A 16,417-nucleotide genomic window follows, 5' to 3' on the forward strand; every position below is an offset into this window, starting at 1 on the left:
TCACCCCTGTGTAGACAGGATTCCACTGTATCACACCAACCTATGCATGATATCCTATATCATATAATGCCCTGAACTTTCCCATGTCAGAGGGAGGTGAGCCCGGCAGGCTGGTATTATAGTGGTGACCGCCCTGCCGCCTGCATATGGGATGAGTCCTCTCAAATAGCAGAAGCAGAGGGGGTGGGGGCAGATGCATGTCCCACCGACACAGGATACCGTCCTCGGGGGCTCCGTGCCTCCCCTGCCAAGGTCAGGGTTGTTCAGATGATATGGGGGAGCAGCGGAGTGGTGTTCATCGAGCTCTGGGAATGGGAGCTGGGTCCCCTCTCTGTGACCTTAGGAAGCTTATTTAACCTCACTGACTCTGTTTTCCTCATCTGCATTTGGAAACTTGATGTAACAATATCAAATCATGATTTCTCATGTGGAATACACTTGGAGGAGGGTGGTTTGCACTGTGGTTGCTCTACCCTGAGGGTGGTTATCAGCAAGGCCTTTTTAAAGTAGACTTGAGCTTTAGGTATTAAGAACCTAAAACATGTGCATAACTTTTGGCCTGGGATTTCTCTCCATTTTTAGGTCTGTGTTCCAAGGAAATGATCAGTGATATAGTTAAATATTTGCATTCAGGGATGTTATTTGAAACTTTATATATAACAATGACAGTGTATGACATAATTTGCATCTGTATCTGCACCCAGATCTCATGTCAAATTGTAATGCCCAGTGTTGGAGGTGGGGCCTGGTGGGAGGTGATTGGATCTTGGGGGCGGATTTCCTCCCCATGCTGCTCTCTTGATAGTGAGTGAGTGAGTGCTCATTAGATCCAGTTGTTTAAAAGTGTGTGCACCTCCCCACTTTCTCTCTTCCTCCTGCTCTGGCCATGTAAGACATGCTGGCTTCCCCTTTGCCTTCCACCATGACTGAAAGTTTCCTGAGGCCTACTCAGCCATGCTTCCTGTACAGCCTGAGGAACTGTGGCCAATTAAACCTCTGTCATTAAACAAGAAGCTACTTTTATAAGAAATTTTATAAGAAATTCTCATAAATTGCCCACTCTCAGGTATTTCTTTACAGCTCTGTGGGAATGAACTACTATAAAGTATATCAGTATAAAATTAGCCTACATCCAAATATGGAAGATTGCCCAAATTGTGATTTATCCACATAATGGGATATGTATACGGTCATTCAAAATCATTTCTTTTTTTTCAATTGAGACATGGTCTGGCTCTGTCCCCCAGGCTGGAGTGCAGAGGCATGATCTCAGCTCATTGCAGCCTCGACATCCCGGGTTCAAGTGATGCTCCCACTTCAGCCTCCCAAGTAGCTGGGGCTACAGGCACATGCCACCACACTTGGCTAATTTTTGAAATTTTTCTAGAGACAGGTTTTCACCATGTTGCCCAGGCTGGTCTTGAACTCCTGGGCTCAAGACATCTGCCCACCTCAGCCTCCCAAAGTGTTAGGATTATAGGCATGAGCCACTGCTCCTTGCCTAAAATCTTATAAAGAAAATTTAATATCATTGGAAAATGCTGACAATATAAAGCAGTCAGATAAATACTCTATGTAATTTGTTATGTATGTATAAAGTATATAGGAAAATATTCACAGTGTTATTATCTCTGGATGATAGTGTTATTGGTGATTTATTATTTTTTCTTTATTATAATGTTCTATATTTTTCAATTGTTGCAAGTCAATACACAATAAACGAAAATCTTACTTACGAAAAAATGTTGGAGTTAAAGTCTGGGGTCTGGATTTGAGTCCAGGCCCCAACATTGGCTGTGCAACCTTAAGTAGGAGAAAGCTGAAAAATGGGAAAAACTTGTCTCACCTTTCTCATTGGATAGGCAAGGAACTAAAGATAATGTGCACATGAGTCATGTGGAAGGAAAATGGCAAAAAAGATAGAGGGGCTATTGCTCATATGAATCTGACTAGGAAACAAGAAGCTACTCTTAAAAGAAGTATTGATGCTTACAAGGTTTCAGGTCACCCCTATCTCCTCCAGCCTATCTTTAAAATAGACAAAATTCAAAACAAAACAACACAAAATTTCACGCAGAAGGTTCTTCTGCCTGGTAACACAATGCTTCTGTGTAGTTAAAACACAAGCTACATCTGACAACTGCACTATCAGATGGGAGCTCTGGACATGTGAAAATCATTGCTCCTGTACTGTAAGACCTGATAGAGCCCTCCAGCCAGCCACCAGCCTTGCAGAGGATTACATGGGGTCTCCATACAAAGCTGGATGCTTCAAGATAGTTGCAGTCTCAAGAGTGCATTCCCTGCCTCTGACAGAGTGGTAGCGGCTGTTACAACCCATCCTGTGGTGCCCAAGAAGACACTCAGCGTTCATTGCAGGTAGAGCGGCCCCCAGTGCAGCCACATTGGAATCCATTTGTAATATTTATTTAACTAGAAAATATAAACGTCCTAAGTCCCAACAATCCTACTTCTCTGCAGCAACTCTAGGAACGTATTTGCTGATGTGCATGAAATGGCTGGGCATTCCTTTTAAGTACTACATGATATTCCATAGATGAGGCATGCTAAAATACTATTCAGACCTCAGAGACTTCTCTTATTGTTCAGCATCTTGAGTTAAGCTGCAATGAAGTGAATCGACATGTCACAACATCAAAAGTCTCCAAGAGTTTGTTTTTTTTTAAATTTAAAAAAAGTATGTTGCTAATCAGAATATACACTATCAAATCATTTATATAAAAATAAGTCAAAACACTACAATTCTAATTTCTGTGGGTGTATAAGGCTCAGAAAAATGTCTGGAAAGATTCATACCAAATTGATCATACTGATTAGACCTGAAAGTATGGGAGAATGTGGAGGATACAGTCTTTCTTACCTGTATTTAAAATCATTTTTAAAAAGAATGTGTCCATGTATTACTTGTGCAATTCACATAAATTTGACAGTAAAAATTAAAATAGCTGACACAAAATAATTATGAATAGTTGAAAACTGAACAAACAAATAAATACACTATAGTCATTCAAAGCCAGGTTTCTCATTGTTGGAGAAAAGAGTATGAAATTGGAAAGGGGAGGAGGAGACAGAATAAGCCCTACGGTGCTGGATTGAAATTGAAGGTATAAGTAAAATCTCATGGTTTAAAAAGGGCAGAGGAAGGGAGGAAGGGAGAGAGAGTTAGGGAAGTCAGGGGAGAGAAGGAAAGAGATAAAGAAATTGCTCATATGCATATGCACAGAGGACCTGGAAACAATGGAACTCCAATAGCAATGAGCATACTTAGCATGGAGGCGTTTCTTTCTATGTCATTCTCCTCTAAGAGAAGACAGGGCCACTTACAAAATGGTCATTGCAGGCCTGCAACCGAGAAAGCACAAGATGAGCCTGAAACTTCTGGTCCCAAAAAGTAAGGAAATGCTCAAAGAATAACAGGGACATATCAAAAGGACAAAGAAGCCAACTTGCAGACTCCCACTGGCCAAATATGAGGCAAATTTAGCACAAAAATAAATCATGATTGACAATCATGATTTATTGAATGAAATAAGCATCCACCAGTTACATGGATATAAATAAATAAATGAAAAAGAAGGAAAAGCTCTTCCTTGCAGTAGAAAGACAATTAGTAAATGTAGAAGGAATACTATAATTAGGAAAATTTCCTCTTGGCAACTATCATCATCATCCTTGAATCAAACAAGAATCGTCAACGGATATTAAAACTACTGAAGGGATGTTTGAGGAATAACAGGGGATATTTACATAGTCTTGAAATATCTCCCATAAGATGCTTACCTATTTCAAAGGAAAAGGACATTTTCCTAAGAATGGAGAAAGCTGGCAACACCACTGTCACCAAGACATCCAGATTAGCAACTCCAATCATGGGACAAAGCTACATCTTGTGCCCCCTGACAGGAAGAACCGAGGAGACCAAGGCACCATTTTGGTGGCATTTCTGCCAGAAATGAGTAATGCAAACCTAATCCTCATAAAATATCAGGATTTAAAAAACCCAAATTGAGGACGATCCACACAGTAGCCGGACTCCAGCCCTCAAAAACGTCAGTGTCGTGGAACACAAAGGAAGATAGAGGCATAAAAGGAGGCCAAGGAGAGATGAGCACCGAAGGCAACTCACGATCTGTGATTTCCTTCCACCACTAAGGAGAGTGTTAGGATAATCAGCCCCATCAGAACAAAATCTGTAGATGACAGGTTATCCTATCAATATTAACTTCCTGATTTTTGTGTATTTTCTAATTCCTGTGTTTATGGAAGTGGACATCTTGTTTATGGGAAATGCACGCTGAAGTATTCATGGGTGAAAGAGCATCAGGTCTGCAGTTAATTCTCCAACGGTTCAGAAAAATTAAAGTGTGTGTATACACATAATTACAGTGTGTGTGTGTGTGTATGTATGTATGTATTAGTCTGTTTTCACACTGCTGATAAAGACACATCTGAGATTGGGTAATTTATAAAGGAAAAGATGTTTAATGAACTCACAGTTCCACATGGCTGGGGAGGCCTCACAATCATGGTGGAAGGTGAAAGCTACATCTAACAAGGCAGCAGGTAAGAGAAAATGAGAGCCAAGTGCAAGCAGAAACCCCTTATAAAACCATCAGATCTCGTGAGACTTACTCACTACCACGAGAACAGTATGAGGGAAACCTCCTGCACAATTCACTTATCTCCCACTGGGTCCTGCCTGCAACACATGGGAATTATGGGAGCTACCATTCAGATGAGATTGGGTGGGGACACAGCCAAGTCATATCAGTGTGATACATAAAAAGAGAGAGGAAGAGAGAAAAGAATAAAAGCTGGTAAAATGCTAACAATTAGGGAATCTGATGAAGAGAATATGAGAATTCTCGCAACTTTTCTGTAAGCCTGAAATTACAAACTTAAAAAGAAATGGCAAGTTTAAAGGCGAAATAAAGGGGTAGACAAAACAACTTGCAGCAAGCAACCAGGGTCTCCAACCAAGATGTCAGAGTCAACAACCTGGCCAATACTGTGAAGAAGCTGTGTATACAGAATACTCAAAACTCTGGGTCCAAGGCCGGGAGCAGTGGTCCCTGCCTGTCATCCCAGCACTTGGGCCCAGGAGTTCCAGACCAGCCCAGGCAACACAGCAAGACCTTATTTCTACAAAAAAAAAAAAAAAAAAAAAAGTTTAAAAGACTAGCAAGGCATGGTGGCTTGTGCCTGTGGTCCCAGCTACTTGGGAGGCTGAGGAGGGAGGATCGCTTGAGCCTGAATGGTCGAGGCTGCAGTAGCCATGATCGCACCACTGCACTCCAGCCTGGAGAGACAGCCAGACCCTGTCTGAAAAAAAAAAAAAAAAAAAAAAAAAGAAGAAGAAGAAGAAGGAAAAAGAAAAAGAAAAAGAAAAATATCTGGGTTCAGGTTCAAATGTCGGCCAAGAGAAAGGAGGACAGTAAGACCTTTCAAAACCTTCATTTCTAAAACAGGACTATTAATCCTAAATCAAAGGATGCTGGGGTGATGGAGCAGGTTTTGAGTAGTTTTGAGTGGAGAGCAGCTAGCATTGAGCCAAGCCCCTAGAACCTGCTCAAGAGATGAGAGTGTGGCTAGTCCCTCCCTGCTCGCTTGCGACCCCCAAGACCATCACTGAAATACACAGGGAGGTGAGGGCCTCAAGTACCTGAGACGCTAAGAGTAAGCACAGAGTGGGTGAGGAGCCTCTGCCTAGGGGCCAAGTCAGTGTCCCGTTGGGTTGTAGAAGCTTTTTATTGAATAAAGTTCCAGGGCTCCAGTGATCTGTCAATGCTGCACCTGCAGCCTGAGGAAGTAGGAAAAGCTAGGTGTCCGCTTATTTAGAGGGGCAGGATAGCCCGCCCAATGCTTGAAACGCATGTGCCTTTCCAGCGCAGTTGGATCTAGGTTTGGAAACTTGGAAGACTGATATGAAGATGGTCCCAGGCTGCTGCAGTCCTTGGCACTAGAGGGCAGGCCAGCAGGTTCCCTGTCTGCCCGGGTCAACTGAACAGGGACCTTGGCACCAACTGCAGAGTGGCTGCTGTCAACTTAAACACACACACACACACACGCATGAGCGCACACACACACTCTCCAAAGGGAAGCTTAATATATAAAAAATATAGAATTCATAGAATCAAAGTAAAATTGAATTCCTCAGGCAGTTTAACTCTTTCCCCTTGGGCAGGAAAAGGTTCAGTTTTGACAAAACCTCGAATACGCCTCCGCTGAGACCTGCTGTCACAGCTCTGGGTTTGAGCATCCACGGTTCAGGATGGAGGGAGAGCCCAGAGATAGGGCCAGACAGGCCTCCGCCCCTCCCTCTGGCAGGTCCTTCATCTCCCCAGCCCCAGCTTCCTCCAAGGTGACATGTAAAGACAGCACTGTCCAGTTCCTCCTGTCATCATGGAGATAACAGATAACATGCAGCGTCCTGGAAGACACTCCGTGGTCAATAACTAGCAGCAATGACTCTGATTATCATCCACATTTGCTTCCTGGGGATACAGAAATATATCCTCCCTGGAGCCTCGGTTCTCCTGGACTCAGAGAGGGACATGAGCTGCTGCTCTGAGCTGTTCCTGGTGCAAGAGCTCCCAGGCTGCACGTGCCAGGCACACAGCACATGCCCGGGACACACCTGTTGAGTGAACACATGGACAGGCGCAGCCAAATCTTTCTGACATCTTAAAAGCACTGAAGGAAATTCTAAGTCCTCTTAAAAATATATCTTTAAGCACATCTATGAGCATGACTTTCCTCGCCCCTATACCTGCAAGCAGACATTGTTACCCTTGAGTCTAAATCATCTTTTCCCTTTTGCGTTGCAAAAATTTTCCCTGACAGCCAACAGAACATATTCTTCTTCTAATTGTTGGTTTACCTCTCACAAACGCTGGTGGATCTCCCCATCTCTAATCCTCACCCGCTCATTCATTAACTATCAAGTGTGGCTTTTTGGAACAATTATATTCTGTCCTGCTGTCAGCTCTATCCACACAGGTAGAGGATGCATCCCAACTCCTTACACGGGATGTAAATTATTGCTGGCATACCAGTACCTGAAGAATGATTACACCCAGTGCACAGTTAAATAATGGATGCTTAGCACGGTGCATTGTAATAAGCAAAAGATATGAAATATCTACAATTCTAAGTGGAATATGCTAAGTATTTTTTTATAATAAAACCATTTTGGGGGAAGACAGGCTATTGAATCATGGTCTCCAGAAAAGACACCCATGTGTCAGTTCATTTGCAGAAGCCTGCTGGCGCTGTCATCTCATCTGTGAAGTGGGGACAAGTATCATATTTTTCATCAAATAGAGGTACTGCTTAGCACTGAGCCTGACACACAGTAGGTGCTCAGTAAATGGCAGTAGCTGCTGTCATCTGAGGAATGGCTGCCCTGGCTAGGCTAGCAGTAGGCTGGGGCAGTGTCTCCTCGTGGGAAGAGCAGCTGGAGTGCTCACCACCTTGATGTACCTGTGGTCAGGTTTGGTGTCTGACCACAGGGAAGGGCAGGCACACCACCCTGCCCCACCCCACCCCACCCACCTTTCCACTGGGAAGCTGAGGGTAGAGCCTGCTTTGCCACCAAACACAGTAGAAGGTTCTGGAGGGCTGGGAGGAAATGGAGTTAGGGTGGCTCTTGAAGACTTCTCTCTGCCTTGGAAGCCTTCCAGAAATAAAACCCTGGAACTCAGTGCAGTGCTCAGGCCTGAGCAGTAGGGGCCTCTTCCTGAGCCCCATGCTCTGCAGGGCCCTTCTGTGATCCTTGTCCCAGGGCAAGGAGTATGCAGATACAGGGGACATGCCTGCCTGGCACCTGCATTCTTCCCATTTCAGAGCATGCTTTAGCCCCCTTAGGAAGTCCATTTCACAGCAAAGGAAGCTGAAACCCAGAGGATACTGGTTTCCCTGCAAAGCGGAAGAGGTGGTCTTACTAATTCCAAACCAGTTGTTCCTTATTCCAAAGCTGTTCTGGCCTCACCCTGCCTCCTGCTCCCTAGTGACATGGGTGCCCGGGATCTTTTGTACCTGTGCAACAGGCACCTCTTTGACCTCCTTCACAGCAAATGAAGCTGAGACCCAGAAGATAAAGGATTCCCTGGGCAGCAGAAGAGGTGGTCTTTCTAATTCTGAAGGTGTTCCAGCCCCACCCTCTCCCCACGCCTCCCAACCCTGCCGTGATATGGGTTCCTGCGACCTTTGCACCTGTCCAGTGGGCACTTCTTTGGCCACCTAGACCAGTCCATCTGGTGTTCTCAAGCCAAGGCCCCCAGAAGATGCAGCAGGCTGTGCTGAGTGGGAATGAACACTTCCTGCTCTTATTCCTGCCTGGGGAGGTGGAGTGGGACCTATCACAGAGCCAGGGCTGAGAGCAGCAGAACTATCTAGAACACTCACGCCAGCATCCTACCCACTGCAGCGCTGATGCCGGAGCAAACCGCCTCTGCTCACAGGGCTTCTCAGCAGAGCTCCCCCCTGCAGTCCCCACAGGAGGCCTGGAGCTCAGGTGGTTTCCCAGGGCTGGAAGTGCATGGTTTTCCTCTGTATCCCTAAGCACCCCCGGGCACTGAGGCACAGGGCATAGTGCTGGGGTGCTGCGTAACCTGCAGATGTTTCCAACCTTCTAAGTCTCAGTGTGTAAATTCATTTCCTGAGGCGATGACATTAAACATGGTGGCTTAAAATAACAGATATTTATTTTCTCACAGCTCTGGAAGCTGCAAGCCAGAAATCAAGGTGTCTACAGGGTCATGCTCCCTCAGGCTTCAGGGGAAAATCCGTTTCTTGACTTTTCTGGCTTTTGGTGGCCTTCCTGAGGTTGTGGCTGCATCCCTCTAATCTCTGCCTCTGTCTTCGCTCCACGGTCTCTCCCTATGCCAGCTCCCCCGTGTGTCTCTTGTAAGGACACATGTCATCAAGGTCAGGGCCCACCTGGATAACTCAGGATGATCTTGACATCTCCAGGCACTTGATTCACTTATATCAGGTGATATGGTTTGGCTCCATGTCCCCAACCAAATCTCATCTTGAATTATAATCCCCACATGTCAAGCGTGGGACCAGGTGCGAGTAACTGGATCCTGAGGTCAGTTTCCCCATGCTGTTCTCATGATAGTGAGTTCTCAGAAGATCTGATGGTTTTATACGCATCTGGCATTTCCTCTGCTTGCAGCTCTCTCTCCTGCTGCCATGTGAAGAAGTTGCCTGCTTCCCCTTTGCCTTCTGCCATGACTGTAAGTTCCCTAAGTCCTCCCCAGCCATGCGGAACTGAGTCCATTAAACCTCTTTCCTGTATAAATTACCCAGTCTCAGGTATTTCTTCATAGTAGTATGAGAATGGACTAATACATTGGCAAAGACCCTTTTTCCAAATAAAGTAAACATTTACAGGTTCCAGGGATCAGGATGTGGGCATATCTTTTTGGAGACCACCATTCAGCCCACTACTGTGTCCTCAGTTATAAGGCACAAATAATAATAGTATTAGCCTCATAGAATTATGGTGAGGATTTAACAAGACAATGTATATTAGACAAGTGCTGAAAATATTCAATATAGATATTTTAATTTTCTCTGCACATACATTTAGGTAAAAACATAATATATAGATCTTGATAATAGAGTCCTAGTGCACGTCAAACATTTACTTGCTTAGTTAATCGAAACCATCTCTAAAGGTTATTTGCATATTCAGGGTGAGGTATCCTCGTGCAAATCCCAGGACAAGGTGTTCCCAGGGACAGGGGTAGTTGGGGTCATTAGAGGGGCTTTAAATATCACTGATGAGTCACTTTCATTGTACTAGCAAAATAAGCAGTTCAAGTACAAGAGCTAAGGTTTCTAAGACACACACAGACTGTTCAGAGAAAAATGCAGCAAATGGATCAAGAGAAGAAGAAGAAAGAACAGGATTTTTTTTAAGATTAAAAAAAGGAAAACAGTCATAGATGTCCTTGGCAGAGAAATGGCTAAATGCTCAAAGTTGCATCTCAACTGTGTGCCCCTCCACAGGGGTTAACAGAAAAGCTGAAGGGCCTGAGAAAACCAAGTCTCCAACAATATGTGCAGAATAATTATTAATTTTTTTTAATCTTTGTAGAGATGAAGTCTCGCTATGTTGCCCAGGCAGGTCTCAAACTTCTGGCTTCAAGCAATCCTCCCCCTTCAGCCTCCCAAAGTGCTGGGATTACAGGCATGAATCATTGCACCCAGCTGCAAAATGATCATATATGTAAAAAGCAATAGTCTGTGCATGCATGAGTACGCTTTCCTGTGCACATATAAGCATGGAATGATGACATACTTCTACCTCGCAACCCGGATAGAAGGGGCCAACTCCCTGTCCCCCACCCACCAGTTCACTGCTGTCCCTTCAGCAAAGGGACAGGAATGAAGAGGGAGTTTTACTATTTCTGTAATGTGTGGCAATTTCTCAGCAAAGATGGCAACAGAATTTGCCAGTGCAATCTCAAAATTAAGGAAATTTCACATCCAGCTGTCAAAGGCTGTCAAAGGACAGCTGGGTGTGACTAAGGCAGAGGAGCTCCTGCTCTTGTCTGAACACTACTCTCCTCCCCACCACCATCTACAGAACAGACCGGCTCACAGACAACCTCCCATACTAATTCTGCTGCAAGGATTTGGGTACCTTGCCAGGCAGGTCCTGGGCACCTGGCAGATTTTGAATGGGAGACTGAGTGACCTGCTGACCAGCTAGCCTCCTGAGACCCACTGGCAAATACCCTGTGGTCTTAGCATCCCCTGGTCCATCCACTTGCATGAGGACTAAATGAAGAGCTTCAAGGTCATGCCTGGTTAGGGATGCTGGGTACCCTGGGTACCAGAGTGCTGTGCCCAAGGGTGTATGTGTTCTGGTCCCCAGCACGGCCGGGCCTGCAGAGGAGGCAGGAGTGAGTCACCACAAAGCTATGCTGCACAGGTGCAGTGAAACTGTGATATGCTGGGAACTGAGCCCAGGCTGGGCTGTGGGCCCTGGAGGAAAGGGGACCGGTCAGCACCAATCCCCAGGGCTGAAATATAAAACACGCTGTGGCTCGCCCTCTCTGAGAGTGCACTGGCTTTCATATTTCTGAGGCTTTGTTTTGCCACAATGGATGCATTTCTGAGTTCCTGTCTTTGTAAACAGATACCGTTCAATGTGGCGGGTGATTTTCAGGCCATCCGCCTCTCTGCTTTCCCACATTTTGGAGGAGCAGAGTTCAAGTTCTAGTTCTTGCCCTAGCTGTGGTGTGATCCACATGGGCTGAGTCCCCATTCTGGGCTCCGACCTGCTCTGTGAAACTGCAGTCAATGGGGCTAGCGCATGTCCAAGGACAGCGGGAAGCGGCCTGCTCTGAAGTCAGCCATGAATCCTCTTAGTCATTCCCCGGGGTGCCCTGATGCTGATGGACAAGACCACACTTAGATTCAAGTATGCAAGGAAGGACTGCAGCATCTAAAAGCTATCACCTGGCCAGCATCTGGAGAAGGTGGTGCTGGGGGCAGGTGCCTCAGCAGGAGTAGGGAAGGAAGGAAGTCACTTCAATGAATGATAATGAACTTTGCCCAACATCCTCCTAGCTAGAGGAGAGTCTGGGTTTCCTTTCCAGAGACTCCGATCAGACAAAGAATCAGCTTTTGATTCCATGCTTTCCTGGCTCTCTGGTGACTGGAGGAGGAAAACGAAGGAGATGAGGTTTCCACTGTTGATCATCAATGGGGAACGCCAACCAAATTTTGCAGAGTGTTTTGAACTCCCCCAAAACTCCTCTGCAGTAGGCAATGGTGAATCCAAATAGCACACATCTGGGGGCAGTGAGGACGGGCTCTGCTTGCTACCCTCTGCAGGGGGACACAGTAAGCTGCTCTGAAACCCCAGCTGCTGGCTGGAGTGGGAGGCAGCCTGGATGCTCCAGAAACTCCAGGCCTGCTTCATAACTCACCATGTTGCAGGAATGTGTCATCCTCAGAACAACGTCACTAAAGGCCTGGGGGATTTGCGTCTGCCTCAAAATCATACCCGGCCTTATTTTCAAATCACTGTGCTTACCACCAAGAGTTGTGCCCTTTCTTTTATGCATGGCAGGGGCGCCGGGCTAACATGACCTGAGCTCCCCATTCAAAGCCACGCCACGGACACCTGTCACTACAGCTGCTCCCCAAGCGGCTGTGTGTAGTTTTGGCCGATGTCACAGTCACTCAAGCACCCCTGGGGTTTCTGGGGGGCAGGGTCAGCTTGCCCTAAGACAGGCAGAGCAGCAGCAGAGGGGTCTGCGCATGGGAATTCTGTATCCTTCTCTGCAGGGAATGGGGAATCCCTTGTCCTTAGAAATCTGGGGGCATCTCATGGCCTCTACATCTAAAAGAACCAGGCAAGCCCCCCCTTACTAAGTGCCAATCCTGTTCAAGTGTTGCTCAGGGGCTAGTGTTGGGGTGATGAGTGAGGTGTTTGCAGTCTTGGGAAGAAGCTCAATGTGCACCCTGTAACAGAAGTTGAGATTGCCCAGGACAGGAGGGGACGGTCCAGTCACTGGAAGCAGAGGGATGTGGGGTGCAGGGGATGCAGTAGGAGAGCACAGGGGTGGCGCCAAAACTGAGTACATGGTCATTCTTCACCAACACAAGCATGCAGCCTTGGTCCCCATGTTCACCCTCCCCGAGGCTCACTTTCTCCCCTTCTGTGAAATGAGATTATAAAGTGACTTTCCCTTCATAGGACTGCTGCAGGATGGAGAGAGACAGGGAACACAGAGGAATCCACTCAGGGCCTGGCTCCTGCACACCCACCACGGTGGCCTTGCTTTTAGTCTTCCCTGTCTAGTGAAGAATCCCTTTACATCTCATTAGAATCCAACACACCCTCTGTGCACATGCCTGCCGCCCAGCCCCATCAGCTCTCTCTCTGCGGGGGCCCTTTTCCAGGTGCAGTAGACAGAGAGAAAGATTCAGGTCTCAGGTGCTCCCAGGCTGGGGCGAGACTCACCTGTAAGCAGATTGCAACATGAAGTAGTGACAGATGTTTGCCCAGAGGGCCTCGGGAGTGACTGTCTGTGCCTGGGGGTATTCCCCAGGGCATATGAGGCAGAGGTGCTCTGATTCTGTAACACACACAGCAAACAGGTACAGAGTATGTTCATTCTTTTTTTTATCATATATGCCTTCATTTTCCATTCATTCATTATTTCTTGGTTATCTACCATGTGCCAGGCACAGAGAAGTTTCGCAATATGGGAACAGCCCTCCATTCAGAGGAAGTGACGGCTCCTGACAGAGGGGCCTTCCCTGAACAGGGTCACTGCCCTGCCCGCCTGTCCTAACAGTGCCACCTTGGGCCTGAGGCTGCAGCTCTCACTGGGGTTCGTGCAACTGGACAGTCTGCCTGGCCGATTCCTCTGTATTCCCTGTCTCGATCTCCATCCCACACCATTGTCCTACTCACAGCACCAAGGACAGGACTGGACACGCTACAGGTGACTGAAAGCAAGGCCGCCATGGTGGGTGTGCAGGAGCCAGGCCCTGAGTAGTGAGTTCCTCTGTGTTCCCTGTCCCTCTCTATCCCACAGCAGTCCTATTGGTCAGTCCTGTTGATGGCTGTGGCCTTTGGTGTGGGGAGTGCTCCGGGGAGGGTGCTCCAAAAGAGGTGTTTCCTCCCTGGCTTCAGGGAGCACTTTGTAGGAGAGCCAGAGGTGGCTGCACAGAGGCCGTTAGAGAGAATGGACATTGTAAGCAGAGGGAAGGATGTAAGCCAAGGCACAGAGGGCTGCGCTACTCAGGGTGGCGAGGGAGCAGGACGGTACCGTGGGGAGCTGTGTGCTCAGAAGCTAAGCCCAGACACCAGCCCCAAAGGGCTGGCCTGGGAAAGCCACCCAGAGTGTCTGAGCGACTCTCATTCCCTTTGGTGCCTTAGCCTGAGTGTTCTGAAGGCAGAGCTGAGGCAAAACAGTATGTGTGAGTAGTTTATTCTGGAACATGACCCCGTAAGCAGGGATGAGGGAAGGAGGGGCAAAAGCAGCAGATGCCCAGCCAATCGAAGGACACACCATCAAATTCACCACTGCTGTGGGCAATGGGGCTCCACCCCAGGACCCCTCTGGAGGACCCCGTGAAATGACTCCAAATTATCCACTCTGGAGAAGGAAGGCTCCTCCGCTCTTGGTCAGGCTGGCCCCAGGACCTGCTAAGTCACTGTGGTTTAAGATTGCCTGGGAGCACAGACTGGGCAGGCTGCACGGGGCTATGCTGCAGTCTCAGACCCTCCTGGGGAAGACGCGAGCGGCTTGTCCCTGGGCCTGACCTCCTGCCTGCTCTGATTGCTTCTGTATGGACTAGTCAGCACCTATGCAGAGTGGTCCCTATAAAAAGGCTTGAGTCTGAGAGTTCTAAGTTGGGCACGAAAGGAGATCTGACTGGGGATTTAGGGAAAAGCAAAAGCCATCAGTCCCAGCTGTCTGACATGGGTCTTTGCTGAGGGCTAGATTTTCCCAAACTTGGAGCCAAGCATTCCAGGGCAAGTAACTGATTTGGGAAGTGCAAGGCAGACAGGGAGGGGACTGAGTGAAGGATGGCACCCAGTTAAGGGGGTGAGACTGGGGCAATTGATAAACCAGGTGACTGCAGCTTAATCCCATGAGAAGACTCCCGGAAACACGCATCCCAGGCTTATTCCCCCCTACAAGAGGCGAGGAGCTGGGTAGGGAAGACCCATCCATGGTATCTTACAACACAATTGCCAATCCCTCTCCAAAGTCTCTGTCCGTCATTGGTTGGGAGCAGCTCCCAAGGGTATAAGCTCCCTGGCTCTTGGGGCCTGCCATGAGGGTGGAGTGGCTTTCTCAAGTTTTGGACAAAGCTCTCAGACACAGGAATGCAGATTCCAGCTGCTCTGTCCAGTAAAGCCCTTGATCCAGGCCTCAGCCACAGGACATGGAACAGGACTGCTGCAGGCTGTCTTGATGGCCAGGAGAGGCCACTTGCAAACCCTTGCTCCAAGTCCTCAACCAGGGAAATCGCCCTTCTGTTCAACAAGCACTTCCTGTGAGTCTCTCCCTGGCTCTGTTTTGGTTTTCTCCGCAGCCAGCAGCACCCTATCAGGCATGAGAGTAAATGTTTATTTGCTTCTTGGATTACGGTCTGTCTCCCCCACTGATCTGATCAGCTCTCCAAGGACAGGGATTCGGTCATACTGTTTTATCTCAAGTGCCTAACACAGTGCCTTGTCCGTGAAAGATGCTCACGTATCTGTTGAATACAGGAAATAAGGGAAGGAAGAACTGATGCCTGAGATTCTCGGAGACTAGCTGTCAATCAGTGTAGTCTCCCGGGGAGAAATGCAGGTCTCTTGCCACAGCTTAGTGTAAGTGCCTTCCCTTGCCTTCCCCTGGGCCCTAGGGCTGGCTTCCCAAAGCTGCTGTTCAGTGGCCCATTGGGTCGATTCCTCTAGGCACCATCACAGCCATTTCTAGTACAGTGTGAGTCCTCTGTGAGTCCTGGCAGGTCTGGGATCCATGCCCCAGCCCACCTTCTCTATCCAACCCCAGCCCCACGGTCTTCCTTACACATAGTTGGTGGTGTAAAGTCACGGCAGTATTCAAAAGGTTAAAGCAGAGTGAACTGTTAATTTTAATGCTTTCTCTAAGCTTCAGTTTTAATAAGCGAAAATGATGTTCTTATTTGCAGTAAAGTGGTGTTATAAAATTCTGTCTGTCAAGCTCATTTTAAAACCATGGAAATAAATGATCTGACAAAATCAGGCTATTAGACAAGTGAGGAAGAGTGATTTCCATAAAAGTAGAGGAGCTGTTCCTTAATTTCACACTTGGTAGTCTTTTGGGTCGACTAAATTTTTAAATAAGTGATAAAATTATATTAGCGCAATTGCATTTTTATAGATTTTTTTGGTCATTGTACTCTTTTTCAATCCCTTTATTTTAACTCAAATTGTTCTGCTGAAAGGTTACTCTCAACTTATGTTACTTCATAACAGTCTTCAGCCCACAACATGGCCTGAAGCTCACAAATCCTCAGACTGTCCTGGTAGGGTCCAGTCGAAGCATGCGTCTGAGAAATGGTCGTTCCCTGCTAGGCACATGGGCTGGGGTCTGTGGTCCTGGGTGCAGAGGGAGGGCAGGGAGGCCACTGAGGGTATCCTATGGGGCTGGGAGCTCACCTGTCCCTCGGTATCTGAGCTCACTCAATTTTTGCTGGAAATAAAAAAAAAAAAACAGAAATAGGAGGTCATGTTCTCCAGAAACCCTCATTCTTCCAACTCAAGATGCTGGGTGTAGATGGCAGCTGTCACTGTTTGCTGAAGGAGCTGCATTTAGGGAAGAGGAGAGAATGGTGGTTCTTTTGTGATCCATCACGTGCCCACCCTCTAAGAACCCTCAAA

General features: G+C 47.2%; 1 protein-coding gene across 1 annotated transcript in view; it reads right to left on the minus strand.

Moving 5' to 3' along the window:
* The window catches only part of TSHZ3 (teashirt zinc finger homeobox 3), a 202,515-nt gene that overhangs the window by 94,928 nt on the left and 91,170 nt on the right, over positions 1-16,417 (minus strand). The gene's annotated exons all lie outside the window — the stretch shown is intronic.

This window comes from Gorilla gorilla, chromosome 20, assembly GCF_029281585.2.
Source record: "Gorilla gorilla gorilla isolate KB3781 chromosome 20, NHGRI_mGorGor1-v2.1_pri, whole genome shotgun sequence".
Classification (NCBI taxonomy): domain Eukaryota; kingdom Metazoa; phylum Chordata; class Mammalia; order Primates; family Hominidae; genus Gorilla; species Gorilla gorilla.